A 21,853-nucleotide genomic window follows, 5' to 3' on the forward strand; every position below is an offset into this window, starting at 1 on the left:
AAAAGTCTCTCCTAAGTGATAGCATGAACTTAACTAGAAACATATCCTTTTTTCCAACATAACAGAAATTTCATCAAAAGCAGCTACTGTTGGTAGTTGAAATATGGCATGGATCAACTCTCCAAGTATGTTTCCTTCCACTGTGACAGAGAAATCTAATTAGAACTGTGCCTTGATCGAGATGTTGACAGCTGTATTCAGATCATTCTGAGTGCACAGACAGGGAATACAGTACTGAACTCGCACAGATTAGACAGATGCTGAGTGGGAGATGAGCAGAAGTAGTAAGAGGTAAGGCGGGCTGTACCTGTTTTGATTAACCTCTGCAGTTCTCCTCTCCAGCAAGGAGAAATCCTGCTGGGATGCCCTCCTGGTAATTATCAAAATGGCAACCGAAACTCAGGCGATGGATTGGATTCACACTGTATGAAATGAAATTTTATTCAACCTTTGCACCTTTGTGGGCAGAAATCTGACTTCTCATGACCTAAGGAGATGCAGAAATAATTCAGTTTTTCATAGATCTGAGACATTCCAGTCCTGCTCTAGCACAGACAAGCAGCTATAGACATGTAGCCCACCAGTGCTATTTTACAAGCTAAGAGACTCTGAAGCCCAAAGGCAAAAATTTTCTTCTGGGTCCTTCACCATTTTTTCCTTTTAGTCAGGGAAGATATATTTAAAAACTGAAACTATGGATGCATAGGAACTTCATGATATGGGCTTAACAGCTGGGAACCAACAAATCTTACAGTGGTGTTCATGTCATAAAAAATAATGGTCAGATAAAGACATTAAAGATCAACTCATGTACAATATGATAGGACACTTTTATTCATGTCAAGCCCCAGTCTTTCTACTTGTAATGCATACCGGGCTGCACACTGATGCAATATAGTTCACGTTTGTGCATCTGTCTATCTGTATGCCATATACTAAAGGAGTGAAATGCCTGATGTATCTGTTAAAAGAGAACACATTGAAATGTTTAAGAGATGTGAATCTGCTAGACAGAGTCTGGTGAAAGTTTATGAAAAGTCCCCTGTAGAGAGTACTCATATTTCTGATCACTGGTAATATTAACATAGATAGCAGTGAAAGCAGGCAGGCACCTACCTAAAATAGGTAGGTACCTCTGTTTCACTGTCACAGAAATAGCTGTCTAGTGTCTCTGAAGTTAAAAGTTAATATACAAAACCATCAGATTAAATGCTGCAGTGAAGCTCTGTCGTGCTCTTGTTTGGGTAGTTTACTGTTATGGCCTTGATCCATGAAATGTCTTCCCACACCAGAAAAACAGCCCACTAGCATAATGTGACTGTCTTTGCACAGATCAGGTTGCAAGATTAGAAACTTGGTGTGGTTTTAAAACAAGGCCAGAATGTGGTCTTATGTGACACCCTACACAGCCCAGTTGAAACCAACGGGACTGTGGGATGAAAAAAAATAACTCAAATGAAAATGAAGAATTTCCAGTTTGATCTTTCATGTTCTACATAGTTTGTGTATTCACATGTTAAAAATGGGAGGTAATTTTATATTTTATAGTTTGAATCATATAGAATCACCATAATTTATGCAGGATCCCACATGCCTGTTAAGTAGCCAGAATGCTTTTCACAAGGAGAAAGCATATATAAAAACAGATCTATATGTGTATGTGTGCAACAGACAGACCAGATTTACTGAGAGTAACTTACTGGAGAGGAGCTGTAGCTTGGAGATTTTACACCAGTTTTCAGGACTCAAGAGGACATCTTTTTGTTGACAACAGGAGGTTGTGTCAATAATTAAGAGGGATGTTGAAATTAACTTAATTTCTTTTCCTATTTTTAATTAAACCCAAAATGAAAGTTTGCTGTGATAATGGGGAAATATTAACCCAAGGTTTCTAAAAGGCCAAAACAGCAGTGTATCAAGACACAGGAGCATCTAAACAAAATTAAGTTTGTGACTGTACAGTGCAAGGAATATGAGCAGAGACCCCTCTTTCCCTACTGAAGGAAACAGAGGTCCAGGAGAGTCAGTCAATCCAATCCTTAAGGCTCTCCTCTTTCAGGCTCAAGAACAATGCATCATCCAGTGAGGAGCAGGGCAGACCAAAGGCACAAGAAAACTCCAGGGATGAATAAAGCCCTCGTTGCTAGCTGCCCAGCAAAAGGCTCCCAGGAGATGGAAGCAAGGTCAGGCCACCTGGAGTGAATATACAGAGGTGGTCAGGATAAGAAATTAAATTAGTCTAGAAAGACCAAAGTCCATCTAGAATTAAATCTAGCCAAGGATGTCAAGGATGACAAAAAGGTCTTTTTCAAATACATAAATAACAAAAGAAAAACAAAGAACAATGTGGACCCATTAGTAAATGGAGGGCACTCTGTTAACAGAAGACACAGGGAAGGCAGAGTTATTGAATGTCTTCTTTGCATCTGTCTTCACCAGAAACATCAGCCCCAAGGGATCCCTAAGCCAGAAGACCAGGGTATATGAATGTCAGGAGGAAGACCTTCCTTCAATGAAGGAGGATTTTGTCAGAGAACACCAAAATAAATTTCACATCCACAAGTCCACAGGCTGTGATGGGATGCACCCATGAGTGCTGAGAGAGCTGGCAGACATCAAAAATAGGCCTCTCACAATCAACTTTGAGAGGTCATGGAGATCAGGAAAGGTGCCTGAGGACTGGAAGTAAACAAATGTCACTCCAGTCTTCAAAAGAAAGAGGACAAAGAGAGCTACCATCCAGTCAGCCTCACCTTGATCCCTGAAAGGAAGACAGAGTGCTTTATTCTGGCAGCCATGTCTACCAACATGAAAGACATAAAAGTGACCAAGAGCAGTCAGCAAGGATTCAGTAAAGTCATGCTTTACCAACCTGACTGCCTTCTCCCATGAATCAGCTACCCAGATGGAGTAGGAGAGAGCAGTGGATAATGTCTGCAATAACTTTCATAAGGCTGTCTCTCATAGGCAAACTCAAGAAGTGTAGGGTGTATGGATGGACTCTAGGCTGGATTGAGAACTGGCTGAGTAACAGATTCCAGAGGGCTGTGATCAGTGGTACTGAGTTTTGTTGAGGTCTCTCACTATGGGTTTGCCCCAGGGTTCTGAATTGGGTTCAGTGCTGTTCAGCTTGTTCCTCAGTGACTTGGATGAAGGGGCAGATGCCTCCTCAGCAAATTTGCAGATGATACAAAGCTGGGAAAGTGGCCAACACCCCAGAGAGTTGTGCAGCCCTCCAGAGGGACCTTCACAGACTGGACAGATGGGCAGAGAAAACTGTCTGAAATTCAAAAAGGGAAAATGCAGGGACCTGCATCTGAGGAGAGACAACCCCAGGCACCAGCACAGGCTGACCTGCTGGGAAGCAGCTCTGGGGAGAAGAGCCCAGGGATCCTGGTGGATTGAGCCAGCAGTGTGCCCTTGTGGCCAAGAAGGCCAAAGGAATGCTGGGGTGTATCAGGAGCAGCATTGCCAGCATGGGAGGGAGAGTATCCTGCCCCTCTGTTAGCCCTGGTGAGGCCCCATTGCAGTACTGGGAGAAGTCCTGGGCCCCTCAGCACAAGAGAGACAGGGAGGTCCCCCAGCAGGTCCAGGGGAAAGCAAATAAGTTGTTCAAGGACCAGGAGAATCTCTCATATGACAAAATACTGAAGGAGCTGGGACTTGAGAAGAGGTGACTGAGAGGGGATGTCATAGATGTGTATTGATACCTAAAGTAAGGGTATAAAGAGGACGGATGCAGGCTCTTCTCAGTGGTGCAAGCCAACAAAACAAGGGGCAATAGACAGAAACTGATGCACACAAAGTTCCACCTAAACATGAGGAAGAACTTTGCAAGCGACCACATATTGGAACAGAGGATGTGGAGTCTCCCTCACTGGAGATATTCCAGAACCATCTGGACACAATCCTGTGTCACTTGTTCCAGGAGAACCTTGCTTGAGTAGAAAGGTTAGACCAGGTGCTCCACTGTGGTCCCTTCCAACCTATTGTGTTTCTGATTCCTGGTGTAGGGAAAGTTGAATCAGAGAACTAGCTTGGGTTGCAGCAAAGATACTGTGTGGTGTTGTGTTTATCTAGGTCAGTGCATGAAATGTAAGTTCTCCCAGCCTTTTTATCACCACAGCCATGATTAAAACTTTGCCCACCTGGTACTAAGTGCGAGGTGTGCCTGTTCTGCAGGCAGCTGCCAATCTTTCCGGTCGCTAGTTTCAGGTGGAGAGAAGATACAACCCCATTTTCAGTGTGTGGATGAAGAATCATTAAACTGGAATGAAAACCAATAGTTTTCTCTGTGTTTGTATTATAGATTCTCACCCTGTCTCTGTGTATATTGCAAAAGTGATAGCCCCAATGTCAGTGTCTTGTTTCTCAGTGCTACAGAAAATCTGTCCTTGAGTGTTTTAGGTTTGCTTTTGAGGATCTATTGATTGCCTGTGTATTTGAGGTGCACATGCATATATAGTCAAATAAGAGCCAATGTACATTCATTGATGAAACATAAATCCCGCTCTATATAGCCTCAGGAAAACACCTACAAATTTCTAATTAAATTCTTGCATTGCCACTAAGGCTAGAGACAAGATTTTTTAAAGAGTAGTGAAAAAGCATTAGATGGAAATATATAGCAGAGCTGTATCCTAACAAATTAAAATGTCATAAGAGCCTGAATACAAAGTACATGTACCAGCAATTGTGTTAGTACAATCAAAACTGTGCATGATGAGGAAAGTACTTGTAGTTTTTGAAGAATATCACTTTAAATACTTTGCCAGCATGTTGTCTGCATGTATCTCTATGTATTTTGTGTACCTGATATTTGGCACTGGGGGGTCTGCACAAATTATCTTGGCAAGAAAGATTAAAAAAAAAAAAAGTGGAGACTAGCTCAAGAAATAATACTGATTTCCAATTAATTTTTAAGGTTTTTACCAAGCAAATGGCAAAGTAAGGAAGTAGAATACAATATTTGTGCATCAATGCTAGAATGTGAGTATATGTAAACCGTACATTATTGTTACAGAGTCTTGTGATTTTTCTCTGTATTTTTCTTTGCATCCAGGGGAGGTGATCACGAGTAGGAAGTGAATAGTCACCGTGGTATCAGACAGAGCTAGTAACCATGAAAACCAGAGTGAATTGCATAGTCTTACACCCATAATAAAAACGAAACATTAGGTTTTTATTGGGTAAAATGATACACAGATAAGAATAAAGTAATACCACTCAATTCTTAGGATGTATTTAAATATAATTTGATGCTTCATATAGCTTAAGTTATCATCTTAAAATTTTTTGTTGTCTTTTTAAACTTTTTTGTTTTGTTGTTGAACTTTTGTCTGTTCAGTTTTTTCAAAAGCTAGATTTAAAAAAAACACTTGGACATTTGTGAGTTGCTTGCAACTCTCTAAATATTCAGTCAGTTACTAGTCATAATTTGTGATGCATAGCTTTTGTTGTAGGTTGCAATGATGAAGAAGGCACAGTACTTTCCAGAATGCACAACACACAAACAAGCCCTAGCACAACTTATTTTAAGTCAATACTTTAATACCCCTTTACTGATACCAAATTTTAGTTAAGACAGTATTTGCTAGTATAGGAAGAGGTTGTAATGGTTTAGTCTAGAAAGATATTTATGCTTCATTGAGATACAGTTCTTTCAAAAGATGTTGCTGATTTAGTTCCATTTTTTTCCCCTTCAAAGCGACAAATTATAATTAATCAAAGCAGAAGTTGTGACCACTGACCCAACTTCTCACTGACAATACTTTTCAGCCTTGTTGATGTCAAGGGATGTGTGGAGTGACTGCCAATCACCAGGTGAGCCTCAGTGCCGGTTAAAGACAAGAAGTTTACTTTAAATTCCATGTATGGTGCTGGTTGTTGGAGTGATCAATTGGTCTTTGTGATTGCATCATAAAATAGACTTTCAAGTCTGAGCTAGCCTTTCCTGTAAGAAAAACAGAGTTTTAGCAACAGATCTAGAGTACTTACCCTTCCATATGCCTTTTGGTAGCATGTTGATTTCAGGCATTTATGACTTTAGAAGCTTGAGAAAAAAGACATAATGTCCAGCAAGGAAATTTACAAATTTTATTTGGAAATCTTCCCCAGTTTGCATCAAATCAAACTTGCACTTGTCACTAATAGGACCTCAATTTTGCCTAGTTTTGCCATAATTGACCCTTCAGTGTTGTATAATTTCATGTGTAAAAATAGTCAGGTTTTCACTCTGTAATGCACATGCATGTGGCAAAAATTAATTTGAACATACATTTATTAACCTTTGACCACAAGCCAAAAACACAAAAGAACCTAGGAAGAATCTTAGTGAGTAAAGTATCTCTCTTGAGACAAATTTTAGTATACCAAGCCCAGCTTAGTATCTCTCCTTAGAGTCCTCAGTACACCTAGCCTAGTTCTTTGGCAGTAAATTTTTAAGGCTATTCACAATCACAGGATGAAGCCACTATCTGCAGCCTTGGCCTTGTGCTGTCTCTCTCAGCTACTATCATAAATGAAATTATATCACAGCCTTTTGAAACTTCTTCATGTCTTTTGGGAAATGCATGGGTACTACCAGGTACTGCTGAAGTTTTAGTACTGGAGACACCTAGTCAGCTGTGTACACTTCTACATTTTATAAAATGTGATAAAACTTATCTTTATTTGACAGGGACTTCAGTTTTATACTTTTCATTGAAATATCTAGCTGTAAAAGATGTTTGGGATTCAACTCACCCAAATCTGATTGTCTAAAATGTAGTTCCTCTTATCTAGAAGTATTTACCTTCATGGATATTAAAGGTCAGGAAATAAAAAACAGTACAACTGAGTTGGTGTCTTCATTTCAGCTTGGGTACCAAACTAACTCCTCTTTGTTTGAAAGAGATTTCTCATGCTGGGAAAAAAAATTGCAGTGTGTTGTAGGTCTTCCCACCTTGGTTTTTTTAACAACTTTTTCAAAGTTTGGAGTTGTAAACAGTTTAGAGCTAGAGAGAAGTTTGAGAAATATGAGGCGAGGGATGGCCTAACTTCTATGCAGCATTTTGCTTCATTTGAGAGATGGAGCTTCAAGGGTCACCATGAAGCACAGATCCTTTTTGAGCTTCCATCCCTGTGGGAGAAAGTGATATTAGGTCTGGCATATGGGTTCACATCCTAACTATGTGATCAGTATGGGAAGTGGACTACTACTTTGTTGCCACATTCTCTCATTATCTTCAGAACCACTTTGGATATCAAAGTGACCAACTTTCATCCGTTATTAGAGATTTCTTTATTCCAGATTATTTGTGTCTGCTTGCGTAAATCAGAGAAGTTGTTCCCACTACATAGGGGCCACACATTAGACTCTATGGCTCCAATATCAAGATTGAAAAAATAATTTCACTTTTTCCAGACAGAAAAGAAATTTTAAGTAAGGCATTCATCAAAAAAGCTGTCTGCTAGAAAGTACTCAGTTACAGATATATTCCATAATTCTTTGCTTTGTGAATGTTTCAGAAGCAGAACCAGATTTTCAAAAAAAGTCTAGAGGGATAAAAAAATAAATAAAGTAACCTACTTTTAAAGCATCTTGGGAAATCCTTAGCCCTGAGATGATGCCTATCTCTGTTCTGCAGCAGTTCAGATCTATATATGTCTCCCTCAAGCTGACATTCAACCCCATCTCTCCAAAAACATTCAGTGGCGTCTTCTGCATTGATGGAGTTTTATTAGTGACTCAGGGATTAGGGCTGATCCTCTGATGTTTTGGGTGAATGTCTGAAAAAACACTTTATGCAAAGCCTGGCATTGGTATTTCCAAGCTGTCCCACCCAGTTCTGTTTTTCTCTTACTTTCTGTCTCAGCTAAAAAAAATATGCTCTCTGAGAAATTAAACATGTCCAGGGCAAAGATGGAAAATGCACATATAAAGATTGTAAGCTTGAGCCCCAGAACTGCTCACGGACCTGCTCACAAGTCTTAGACCCACAGCAAAATTAACAAATTTCTCTGGTGGGTAAGTACTTGTTCCTACTCAGGCACGGTTTGCTGAAATGTTAGTACTGGAGACAGGAAAACAGTTGTGTACACTTATATATACATTAATGAAGGAGGATAGATGAAGAGCCAGGCTGTAAATCAGTGGCAGAGTCTGTGTGATCTATCTCACAGTAACATTGGCCACCTCTGCTGAGGGATACAAGTAGGGAGATTCACCCTGGATGCTCATCTAAGTTAAATCTCACTGCTTTGTGGGTGAAGGAAAGGAAGAAAAGTGTGAAGGTTCTTTATCCAAAGTCCCACAGCTTTGTTTTAGGTTACAGCTACAGTCAACTCTCAAAAATATTCTGTCAAAACTTATGAAATCCTACATCCACAGTATAGACATATCTAACTGTACATACGAGAAGCTCTCTCTCATTCATTTCAAACATTTTTTTTTTATATATTCACATATGAAAATGCGAGGAAGGATGGGGCCTAAGTATCTAAAATTGTAGAAAACTGTGAAACATCAGGATGTTGTCCTGAAACTTTCTGTATTCCTCATTGTGCTAAATTGTATCTGTATGGGTTTTGGGTTTTTCTCCTTTTTTCTCAGATTATTGAGTGTAGCACTTCCGTTGGCATTAACTAATACCATACAAACCAAAAGAAACTTGTGGGTAAACACCACAGCCTGTCTTTTATACACTTGCAGAGATCTGCTTGAGATTTTGCTGCCTTTTTGTTGTGGCTTTCTGCTTTGCTGGTGTCAAACAAGGGGCACCAAAAGTATTGTTAACATACCTCAGCTGTATTGACACTCTAAAAGCAAAGGTGGCTCATGGTTACACTATTGCTTATTTTGTGAGAAACTTCTTAGTGTTTTTATTTGTCAAGTTAAGGCTACAGGATAAGTGTGCACCTGTTTGTACAAAAAGTCAATCTGTCTACAATATCTTGTACTTCATACACTAGAAAACAGCACAAATCTAGGCTCAGTAACAACAACTACAACAGAAAGAAGTTCGTTTTGGAAGCAATTCAAGAATTTCAAACTTAGTTTCTTCATTCACTTCATTCTACCAAATCAATCCAGAGGACAGCCCTACTAACTCTAAGGGGATTCCACCTGAGGTGAAATCAGCTTGTACACACAGTTTTCCAAATGCAGAATCAACCAGAACTGCATTTTCTCCTGACAGAAGTAAGGCTGATACCAGCTCAGTGCACCAGCACTCACTGTATTCATCAGTGAAGATCCAAGTACTTTTTAAATCTTTATTTTTGGGAAAGGGATCACTCTTCACAGCAGCATTTCTTACCTACAGGGTTAAGCAGTAGGTGGGTTTCACTCCTTTGATGAGATGCTCAGACTTCCAAAATGCTTATTTGCTTTCTCTGACTTTGATTTCCCCAACTTCAGATTTGCCCAGTGAAAATAATGGACAGAGATCTGAAATTGAGTAATTGCTTGACAGGTCCTTGCTAACTCTTTAAAGTGCTGTGCAGCTGCTGATGTATATTTGTGCTGGCACTGTGGAGTGGACTCTTGGGAATAGGGAATATGATTTCAGAGAAACTAGACCCAGCTTCAAAAATGTAACTCTCCCTAGTTGAGAGAACTTTTACTGAAGGAAAACAATAATGAAGGAAGAAACACACCAGCAGTATCTTATATTATTCCTCTGCAATGCATTTCAAAACTTTGATCTCATTTATCTGATTATGTATTCTGTTTCTAAAAATCTCCCTTTTGGTGATTTTACCTTTTCTGTTAGTTTGGGTGTATGATTGTAGATTTCAGTGTGAGACTGTGTTCCATCAAAGCACATTATATTCATTTTTAAAGCAAGGGAAGGAAGGTGTCAGGGTGAGGAAGGAAACCTCCTGGAATTGAAAAAAACCCTTGAATTTCTGTCCAGACTGGGAAACCTGTTTGAGGTGTATTAGGGGAAAAAAAATAATATAGTTTAAAAGGTTATTATCCTCTAATAATGAGGCAGTCCATAGGTTTTTTTTCACTGATGCTATGGTATTTACATAATGCAGTTAATCTAGTTTGACTGTGTTTGGCCTGGAAGCAGCTGGTTGAAATAAAATATTAGGCCACCAAAATATGTGCTCAGAAATTCAAGAAAAGACTGAAAATTGCAGAGTGGAAGAGGCTATGCTTAAAATTTATGTGCTTCAGAATTCATCAAACAAAGTGGAGGAAAATAAGTAGTCCACCTTACATTCCACCTAATACAAATTTAATGGTTTATTTTTAGAAGACCAGGTCCAGATTCTCACAGTTGTAGATCTAGACACCCCTGTGTGAAAATTCCAGGACTGAACTAAATAAGTATACATACACCAGTTATGCCATTCCAATTTACACCAGCTAAAGATCTGTTTAGGAACAGATCTCCCAATGCATGTTATAGAGACATGATAAGGTCTCTTCCTTTCATTTGTAGAAAAATTTTCTTTTTTCTCTGAACTTTCCAAGCACAATTTCCTGACACTAATAGGTTGGGAAAGTTTTGTGAAAGTTGTTCTTTGAGCAGGAAGAGATCATCACCAGCTTGTTTAGTTATTCTGAGTGTATGATGGATGAAATGTCAGAAATAATTCCACAGGCTGCTGATGTCTAATCCCAGAGAACAAATGCCTGTATTTGAAATCAGTCTGCAGGTTTAATTTGCCCAAATGAGTCCTTGTTGCAATATCTTTTGTTACTTTTGCAAAGAGTAATAAAGTAACATGACAAATTATAATACAAGAGTAAAGGAACTCTGGAATTATTAAATGTCATTCACAACTGAATTTAGCTGATAAATTTTTTATTGGTAGAAAGAGCTTTCTTTAGTCTTGGACACTTAAGGCAGTGAACACCTTTGGACTGCAAAAACTTCAGTAGTACCTGAGGACACAAGAACACTCAGGAATCCAGTGTTTGATGCTCAGCTCCTTGTGGTGGATATAGCTACAGTGGGAATTTTTCTCCGAGTGTGACAATGTGAGATAATGGGTCTGGTAGCAAGGCAAGACCTTTCTATGTTTTCAAAACAGTAAAACAATATATTCAGCAGCAAACAGAAAACCAGTTGGTCTTCTCACCCCTAGGGTCACATTAAGAGGCTAGAAGGGCAGCCTTCCTCAGGAATGGGAAAATTTAGATGGCCCAAGAGACCAGCAAAAAAGAGATCAGAGAGAAAAAGACTATATAAATTCAAATGAAATTCTGATTTGACATTTACTACAGACAGTAAATAACTATTGACTTAATATTATGTGAGAGTTAGTCTTCCCTTAACTTCTATGGCCTCCCAGACACTAAAACCAATTATAAAACCTTGACAGTTATTTTGAGATCTGCCTGTATTTATTAATTTCTAAATAACTAAGTCCTGCAAGATGAGGAAGAAGAGTCCAACCCTGAAATACTCTGTGATTTTCCAAGCATCACTGTGCCCCATTCTGCATTAGCATTGTGGGTAAAAATGCTAATATGAGAAGTATAAGAATCACCTAACTTTGTAAAATCACTGTTTCATCTAAGCAATAAAAAAGCTGCTCCCCTGGAACAGAAATAATGCAGAGGAGTGTATTATATTTTAGCTGACTTCTTTAATGTCTGTTTTTTTCAGTAAGGAAGATAAGTACAGAGCCTGGATAAAATGAGAAGTGCTTCACAAGGTCCTTGACTAGACAGAGGTACACAGGATTCACTTGGTATTAAGAGGTAAGCTATTCTATAAAAGGGTTTGACATAATATTCTACCTATTGTAGCTTATGGATATTTTCATTATGCATATACATGTGTAATCCTTTCTGGATCCTACTAAGCTCTTGGCCTATGTTATACCTGGTAGTAATTAGTTCAACAGGTTAATTGCAGCTTTTATTTGGAAAAAAAAAATAAGAGAGAGAGACAGAAAAGGAAAATCTTCCTTTGATTACATTTTTTTCTCCTTTCTGCTTCACTATTTTCTTGACTGGATAAACAAAGAACCTCTTTTACCTTCTCAGTACAATTCCTTATCTCAAATAATGTTATTTTATATTCCTTCTTGATCATTTCTGTCAATTGAATAGTCCCAATCTCTTCAATTTCTATTCAACAAAAACATATGTGTTCCATACGTTTCTTGCAAGGCACAGTCCATGTCATGTGGGTCAGCAGAATATGGTGAAACCATGTCACTGTGTCATCCCAAGACTGCGTACACTTACACGAGGTAGTTTTTAAATAAACAGAAACGATCCTGGGAGCAGAGTGCAACTGAAAGAATTCCCTGACCCTTGAAGCCGTGAGCATCCTTTCATCTTTGTTCACTGGCTCGTCGGTGAATGCTGAATCCTCCCGTTGACTAGAGCTTTTTCTCTAAAGGGCAGGAAACAAGGGTCTGAGCAGCCCAAGGCAGAAGGGGAAATAGGACCCACGTGTCCCTCTTCCTCTGTGACAGCTCTGACAATAGGTCCATTGCACTACAAGAAGAGGGCAGGCACTACTACTTTCTATGTTCTCTTCCCGAAGTATTTTAACAGAAAACAGTGTTTCCTTCTCAGTTTGATGAGAAACAAAACAAAACAAAACAAAACAAAACAAAACCAAAAAAAAAATAAAAAACAAAAAAAAAGTAAAAAAACCTTTAAGACCTACACCCATGAGACTGTTTGTCTACTGAGTGAATAGATACTTCCGTCTGCTGTTTTGAACATGTTTTGAGGTTCAGAGTAAGAAACATAAACTGCTCATTCAGCATTGTGGATTGCATGCTGGAGCCACCTGCATAGTATCAGCTTTGGAGACACTTCAGTCCAGGATTCCCATGGTGTCTTCAAAAGTCAGTGAACCAGAGCCTGCCTGTCTTACACACTGGTGGGCTGATCTGACCCCCTCACCAGCAGAAAAAGGAGACTAGACTGCCAAACATTTTGAAGGTTAAAATCCAACAATTCTTCAGTTTTCAAGGCAGTAGGGCCAACTGAAGTTTCAAAATCAGATTTGGACCCTAGCAAGGGAATATTGACCTCACTTTCCATTTTTATATTATTGTTATGATGCAATTTGAGAGCCACCAACATGGTTTTTAACCTGAGCATTTTCAGCTCCTACTAGAACCTCTGCTACTAGCTTTGCCCAATATTATTGCACTTTAGCATGATGTTCATTTATTTGGCACATAGAGATCAGTTGTAACTATTTGCAGTACTTCAAGACTGATTGCTAAACCTTATGGCAAAGTTTCTTCGGATTAATGGATGGAGTGATACAGAACACCTCATTCTTTGCTGCTGAGGTCATGAGTCATGATAGCAATTTCTCTGAGAACAGGAAAAAATGACAGGAACTTCCCAAACCATATCAAAACACTGCCACATCAAGCATGATTTGGATGACCCAAAGTAGTTCCCAAAGCAGCTTCCTCACATGAATAACTCAACAAATACCAAGAGAATTTGATTTAGTTGTGTAGCTATTCAGCTTTTTTGAGATTTTCTGAACTCCAATTCCCTTTTCTGACTTTTTGCTTTTAGTTGTATTTAGCGCATGTATAAAAGAGTTAATTAGTCTGTGTCCTCACCTGATGAGGAAGACCAAGACTATATTACAGTATCATTCCATTTGGTGGAACTGTGTTGTGATACCTGAGGAACAGGTTAACCTTTGTAAGCGTTATTTATAACACAGTTGGACAAGGTTGGAGGCTGCAAACTGCTCCTCTTTTTCAGTCCTAAGCCATGTTGGGCTTGGGATCTGTGTAAACAATCTGTGAATCATGATCTCTCTTGCTCTGCTTGAAAAGCAAAATAGAGATTTTTGTTTAGTGAAGGAGAATTTTCACAAATTCAGTGTTTACACACTAAACGTCTTAGTTACTCTTTTTTTTTTTAATTACCTTTTTCAACAAGGTGGAACCCCTTTTACAGTAATCACTATCAATAAGGCATACTATGAAAAAAGATGTCAGGTAATAAAGGTTAGACAGTTTGGTTTCTGCTTGCAGTGGACTGTAAACTCCCACAGCTCCTAAGTCTTCAAAGTCCCTTGCAAACGCTAAAAAATCATCACTCTTCTCCCCACCTCACAAAGGTGCATTCCTCAAGGCTTTACAACAATCAGGCAAAGTTTTAAATGTTTCAGGTAAGGCCTGGAAGCCCAGCTACACAGAGGATCTCTTATTCAATCTGAATAAGTTCCTCCAAAGTGATTCCCAAGCATCTCCATTATGGGAAGGGAAGCACTATATACTCTCTCAAGAGCAAAGCCAGCCCATGAGACAGAGACAGAAACATAGAGCATCCTTGCACTCAGGTCATAATGCTTTTATGAAATGTTAAAAATACCACTTAAGTTTTAACTCAACAAGCTTTGTTACTTTCTAATGCTGCCACATCTGTGAATTACACCGTAAGTACAGCAATTATTACTTACAAAGTTTACAAGCACATTATCTTTATTTTTGTCATAATTACCCACAAATCTCAGCTAGCCTGGATAACTTGATCTACTACAGAATGCTTTCTAATGGAACATGTGGGCCAGGGAGGAAACTGCTCCTATAGCAGCAGAGAGCTGTGCAGCTTTTGTGAGGAAGACCATGATTGCAAATTAATCCTGTGAGTACCCCTGATATAGCATACAGATCCAGTAGAAAAGACAAATCTGATGTAGCTGACAAGCATTGTGTTAAAGATCCTGACTCTGGCAGCTGTCAGTGCCCCTTTCTGCTGATGACCACAAAGGACCAAGCCAAGCAGGGAACATGTGGGCGCCTTGAAGGAGGGATAACCACCTGCCCCTAGTTCCACATGGAGCAGCTGGGCTGCTCCAGTCATCCTTGGGAAGTGTTATATATCTCCTAGGGATTGCTAATGAGGCATTTCAGATTCTTTAAGACCCACAAAGTCAAAATATGCTGTCCAGTGATCCCACTAAAGGCATAGCCTAGCTTGACCCAAAAACTGGAGTCAAATCCTTTCATGTCCTGACCCTGATATATTTAATTTCTTTGCACTAAAAAAAAAAATGAACTAGAAAGAGATGCAAATTTTTATGGCACTAAGCATTTCTTTCATTTTCTCTCCATGTCTTACTACTCAATACAAGCACGACATATGCTGTTAGGTGGGCCCATTAATTGCAGTATCTCACTAGACCTTTAAAATGAAAGCTACTGCCTCTGGTGGTTTAGGTGGAACAGAGATATATAACCTCCTAAAATATCTGTAGTAGCCCCAAGTTAAGAGCCAGTATTTTTTTAATCCTTTTAGTTATATTAATACTCCCTTTTTTTTTCTTTTTTTTTTTCTGGAATGGTGTTTGCCAATGTAATTTGCAATTATTACTTTGCATAATAAATTCATGATTTGGAGCTTCTTACTCGAAAGAGCAAATCACTCTGAATATATTATCCATGGGAAATGAATTTGTTTGTGTGTTTCACCCATATATATATATATACAAAACATTCCTCCTCCTGGGGTAGAAGAGAAAGGTGGGATAGAGTTTTATAAAAGGAGGATTGAGACAATTTTTACAATAAAATCCTGCCTAAGCAAAACTCTTTTAGTAACAAATCTCCTGGCAGAAGGCCTGTCAGTGGACTCTGTCCAAGACCTGTACAACAGCCAGGGACACTGCAGAACAAGCCCAGTGCGGCTCATCACCTTTTGCCTCCAACTCCTCACCCCACTCAGCCGGCTCAGGACCTTGTGCCAGAGTGCTTCCCCAACCTCTTACAAATACCTTGTTTACTCCTCTGGAATGCTTTGAGGAATGCATCCAGGTTGCCTAACCCCATCTAGTCACTTTTCCTGCAGGCAAGTGAAAAGCAAGGAGAGTTGACAGTAGCACCAGGCTGCTACATTGTCAGTCCATGCTTAATTAATGCTTACCATAAACACAGCCTTGAGTTTTATTGTGTTAAAGCACGGTTTAGCCATCACTGCTGAGAGTCACACTCATCATCTATGTGTGACGATGGATGTGGATTTTTCCTGTTTACCTCAGTCTCATGAGTTGATTTCAGTAGCTGTGCTTTCCTTTATTCTTCCCAATGTCCAAAACTGTGCTGTCAGCTTCATGCAATTCTTTTCCTTATTAGTTCCATTCCCAGGCTGACAATTTTTATCTGCTATAATTTTCATTTAGGCTAACAACTTATTTGTTGGGCTGCTCATTTGAGTAAATAGCCATGAGGGTTTGCCGAGAATGTTAGCCAGGAGGCAGTTTCTTGATAGTGTTTTGCTGCTGCCATTGTTTCTGAAAAAGAATATTACAATAATTAGAAACACTGAGTGAGTGTGCATGCTTTCAAGGTCAGATACCATTTCTTTCATGTTAACATGAAACCGCATGATGACTTTTATGGCGTATCGATGTATTCTGAAAGTTGTATCCTGCACCGATTTGCAGGTCATGTTATTTCATTTACTTAACTGCTGTTGTGCAGAATGAAAATTGGTGAAGAATTTGACCTTTTTATCTCTGTAAGCATTTCTCAAGCAGCCTTAGAAATCCTTCCTATTTCTTTTATAATTCCATCACTTATTAAATGTTCACATTTGGAGGCATAATCTGACTTGGTAAAATTATTCATGTGTCTTTTACTCCCATTGATACTTTTGGCATGGCAAACGGGCAGATCAGAGTACAACAATAAAATATTGAACTGTACACAATGTTCATTTGCCTCTGTGCAGACCAATGACTGCATGTGAATATAATATCCAGTAGTGCATGAGGAAATGTTTTTACTAGGGTTTTTTTTTTATTTTTCAAGGCACAAAGGACTATAGTAACTTTTTCTTTTTTTTTTTTCTTGAGAAATAAGACTGCAGCTTCCATATGCGATATTAAAACGCTACTGCTCCCATATCTTTCACTTATGTAGTCAATGCTGAGATCTCAGCCAAGGGCACAGCCTAGGCATTTGCATGTCAAGTTGAAAATAATCCATTTTGATCCTCTATAGAAAATGAGGAATAGAGGAAGAATAAAAATAGAGGAAGAAGCTCGGGAAACATTACCCATCTCTCTCTGCCATGGGAGTCTTGAGGGAATAGCGTTCCAGAGAGGGGTGTGATGCTGCAGTGCTGCACTGTCTGAAATGCTGGGAACCACACAAAGAGGAATTCAAACACAACAGAAGTTATCCTGATGAAAACTGAATATATCCTCATCAGAAGAGGAAAAAAAAAAAAAAAAAAGACAAAAAATGACTACAGAAAAAAGGTCTGACTTCTTCCCATCTAGTGATAGCACTTAAATGAGATGTGTAAACTAGGGATGCTTTGACCATAGTTGCTCAGAGGAGAGAGAGGACCAAAATATTTCATAACAGTAGATGCTTTACATTAAAACTAAGATGGATTAAGCAGAAATTAAAAATATAAATTTTTATGTAGATTGGCAGCTAGGTAAATGCTGTTGTGCTTGGTCACCAGATCTGTGTTTTTAGAATACTTTATGTAGCTGGCACTGACCTGGCTGGGCACTGTGATGCTCAGATCAAGCAGTGTGTGCCTGTCACACATACCACAAAACCCTTTTTTCTTCTGGAGGCAGATGTGTTCATAAGTTCAGAAAGCCTTTATAGAGTGGGGAGGACCACGGCCCTCAGTACAGTTGGGCAGAGGCACAGGCAGCCAGTTTGCACTGTGCGTGTGTGACAGGCTGGGCTTCCCCCAGGAGCTGCTTTGGGTGGTGGGCTGCAGAGCACAACACATCCCCTCTCTCCATCCCCATGCACACCTGTAGATAGGCATTTTTCTCTATGGAATTGGAGGAGTAACTTCACCTTCATCTAAATACAGTAGAAACCCTTTGGTTGAACCAGGGTGACAGTCCCATTTTGAATACACACCACTCCTCTGAGCCTATTTACCCAGGCTTCCCTCAAGACTCAACACCTACTCTAGATTCTGCAGCCATTGTCAGCTTCAAACTCCTTGTCAGTGATAGACACAGGTTGTGTAGTCCAAACACACACAAAGACCAACTTACAGGAACCCAGAGAGTAAAGTGGTAAAGGGAAAAACACTGATCAAATAAGTCAACCCCCATTTTGTACTGTCCTATCTCTCCTTAGACCATCAGCCTTTAGAGATGATGCCAGGCTATGCTTGTACATCTGCAAGCACCAGCAATCACAATTTAAAACTTATTCTTTTGAGTATCTATAAAGTACTGCATAAAATGCTCCCACACAAACATTCAGCTTGCAATACAGTGTGCTCCCTCCACTTTCTCAGATCCTGAGGAAATGAAAAGCCCCTTTGGACTGAAAAAAAACAAAAAAATAAGAAAAGGCCTGGAATTTAGAAAAGCAAGTAAGATGAAATAAAATTGTGGAAAATAATGTGCAAGAAATCCATAGACTTAGGAAGAAATCTGTTACAGACTAAGTTTTAATTGGGTAGCAATACTGATGAACAGATATTGGGATTTATTTTTTTCATTATTCTTTGGTGGTAGACCTCCTCATTTTAAATGTGCTCTTTATTTATTTCTAGAATCTTCAGATCCATCACACCCAGTCTGTATGACTGAAATTTGGGAGCCAGGAAAATAGTATACTCTCTGTCTCTTTTTCTGCCTCTGTTAATCCTCCTCAGGATTTCCTCCTACAAAACTCTCATTGTTTCTCTTACTCTTCTCCAAAGCAGAACTGTTCCCATGCTCTTCTTCCTCAGCTCACCTAAGAGTTATCCCAGCTCCTTGGTAAGACTGAGATCTTCTCTGCAGCAAATTCCTTTTTAACTCTCCTGTATACTGGGTAGGAGGCAAAGATTCAAAATCTGCAAAAATAATATGTGCTAAAATTTGCGGAAGGAATAAAATTAATGCATATGCCATGGCACTACCCTGTACTACTTCCCATCTGGGAGGAAGGAAATAGGCATTTCAGCTTAATAATATGCATGGTTTTCCCATTAGATTCCAGAATCTCTTAATGTAGATACACATCATTTTTTGGATATCAACAAATTACTTGAAGTATTATTTATACTCAAGGCTAGAATGATTGCCATGAGAATAATTGTGTAAAAGCTGGAATAGGAAAACAAAATTAACATTGCTGAATGGTATTCAGGCCTCAGTGATTTGGCAAACTTAGAAAAGTTCACATGTCAGTTAAATGACAGATATGAGCCGTTGCAAAAAATATAGTGGTATTTCTTGAAAATATCTGATAGAGTAAAGGTTAATGTTATTAACATTCTGCTTGGTATGTAGTTGGTGTGAATGCAATATGTTCTTTTCGATTTCTGTTTTCAAATATCAATGATGACTTTATTTTTTTATTAGTAGTGTTTAAGGATGTATGGAGTTTGTTTGTTTGTTTGTCTGTTTGTAAAAATAATTAAAGCTGTTAAAGTTGAAGGAAAGAGGTACATATTAAACAACAGCCTACATAACTAAGCCTGCAATATTAATGTCTCCATCAGTCATTACAGTATTTTATTATTCTTGGTTAAAATTAGACTCATTTTATGCTTTTCTCTTTGAGGTTCAAGAGCTGCTTTTTTTGCAGGCAGCCTTTCCCCAGCTTCATTGGGATGTATGATGTTTTAGACTTCTCTTTACGCCCTGAATCAGTACAAAACTTCTGAAGCCAGCAAACATGCCAAAGAAAGAGGCATCATATACTGAGTGTAAGGTATCCATACACAAGCAATATACATTTGGTGGGCAACCTGATGTTTGTCATGTGAGTTAGCCTGTCCTTAACAGGCTGCCTGTGTCAACCTTTTGAACAAAGGCACACTGCCTTCATCATCCTTTACTGGTAGCTTAAGTTCTGCACTCTGCACTCTGCACACTTTTCATTTGCTTTCCTGTTGTTCTTCTCCCCAGTCTGTTTCACAAGTATTGGTTTCCTCTCACATCCCCAGAAGGAAATTCCAAAAGATGCTGTAATTTTCATAAGTACAGATGATTCCAGAAGTTGCTCCAGCATATGAGTGTCTCTGGTTACTCATTTACTCTCTGCTTAATGTTTAAGGAACACAAGTAAAAAAATCTTGCCTGTTTTCCAGATATGCTCTTGCTACAAATGATGAGAACATCCCATGTAAAGACCTGGGAATAGTGAGGATCTGGGAGAGGGCCACCAAGAAGAGAATGGTAACCACAAAAGTGGCATTTAATTCCCAACCAGTATTTCAGAGCTATAAATAAAATAACCTAGCAAAAAATCATGCTCTGCTGACAAATAGCAATTTCAAACAAATGTCAGATCAGGAAAACAGTGGCCCACACTTGTTAATTATAAACAAAAGGCAACAAAACCATTGCCACTTCATGCACCACTTCGGACAGTAATCCCAACCAGTGTGACCCAGGCATGGAAGTTGATCTGCTCTGCTTATGCACATCAGTGGATACAGAGCTGCCAGATGTGGCAACTTTTGAGCAGAATTTTCTGTGTCCATTCCTGTTGCATGCCTTTGCCTGACAATGGGCAACCTGTATCCTGTTGTTACCTGGCAGGCGGTTTTTATCTTTCATGTTTACCCACATGACATCAGGTGCCATTGCAAACCATTTCTGTGAAAGACAAAATACATGTGGGCCTAAAAGTAAGTGAATTTTCTATTCAAACCATTCACTCAGATTTTGACCCCCCCACCTCCTCCATTCTGACCATTCTCTTAATCCACTTAATTTTAAAACTATGCGGGCTTTGATTTCAGTCATTTCTCACCCTTTAAATCTTATTTCTTATCCCCTAACTCAATTAACACAGCTTAGTTAAAATTGTTACAAACATCTTTTTTGGTATTATCCTCTTAATCATAATTTTAGAATGAATGGAATATTTAATAATCTGTACTCATGATGTAATCAGAAATTTTTTAAATCCTATGAAAGCTATTTAATAACATTCTAAACTACTCAGCATTTAATTAAGGTTATTAGAAGACCAGAAATTAGATAGAAATATGAATAAAGAAGAAATATGAAGTCTACAACTATTGTTTCTAAAATTAATGACCACATTAAGGCCTTCCTTAAAACTAAAGTGGTAATACATCTTTTCTCCCAAAAGGTCTTGCTTTAGAGATGTGCTTTTCTGTTTCAGAAGGGAAACAGAGGGGATTGAAGTCTTTGAAGTTGTTCTATAAATAATGTCAACCCACCAAATATCAGCCTGTCCCCTTACTGGAACTAAAACAAGCACACAAACACTAGGCTAACCTCCCTAACCAGCAGAAAAACCCTCTCCTCCCTGCAAAACTGCGACCGGTGGTGGTGCTGTTGCACAGAACCACACGAGGGAAGATGAGTTGTTTCAGTACACATACCAGAGGATGGGGTGTACCCCGTCCCCAACGCTGTACCACGAACCCCAGCCCTTTTCACCACACTTGGGAGCTGGCTCTGCTGACTGGAACATAAGCGTCCAGAGACCACGACACCCCAGAAAGCCAAACCGGCACTATGGCCACATCTGCCATGCAGATAGATGTAAGGCACAAACACTCCTGATAGTGCTTTTCTGCTTGGACATTCACTCACACAGATTTTGAGCTTTTTTTTCTTTTTTTTTTTTTTTTTAATTTTGTTTTCCCTGTAGTCATTTGAAGGTGAAATGCACCTCTCACTTAACCTATTCCAGGGGGATTTGTGATCTGATTGTGCATTTGTTCTACAAATGAGTCCTACCCTAGCCTGCCAGTCATTCCCCTTGCATAATTTCCACAAAAGCCTGAGGGACTTTTTCATGAAAGAGGACTTGAGGGTCAAGCACACTTTAGAAGAGAATCTTCGGGTTTTTTTCCTTTTTTGTGTTTCAAAGTAAACTTAAACAGCTTTAAAACTGTTCAGTATTCCCAAGCTGAGATCAGAGCCAGGCACAAAAGGGCAAATTATGGCCC

The 21,853-nt window shown here is 39.1% G+C and overlaps 1 long non-coding RNA gene across 3 annotated transcripts in view; it reads right to left on the reverse strand.

The window, feature by feature from the left end:
- Positions 1-21,853, reverse strand: part of LOC107216274 — a 54,123-nt gene that overhangs the window by 17,677 nt on the left and 14,593 nt on the right. The window contains exon 3 of one of the 3 annotated variants that reach the window (XR_004500493.1): positions 15,976-16,232. The exons of 1 other annotated variant lie outside the window; for it this stretch is intronic. This is a non-coding gene — a long non-coding RNA (uncharacterized LOC107216274). Of the gene's footprint in view, positions 1-15,865; positions 16,233-21,853 lie in introns of all 3 variants that reach the window. One more of the 3 variants, XR_001525459.2, reaches the window with a different exon arrangement.

This window comes from Parus major, chromosome Z (assembly GCF_001522545.3).
Source record: "Parus major isolate Abel chromosome Z, Parus_major1.1, whole genome shotgun sequence".
Lineage (NCBI taxonomy): Eukaryota > Metazoa > Chordata > Aves > Passeriformes > Paridae > Parus > Parus major.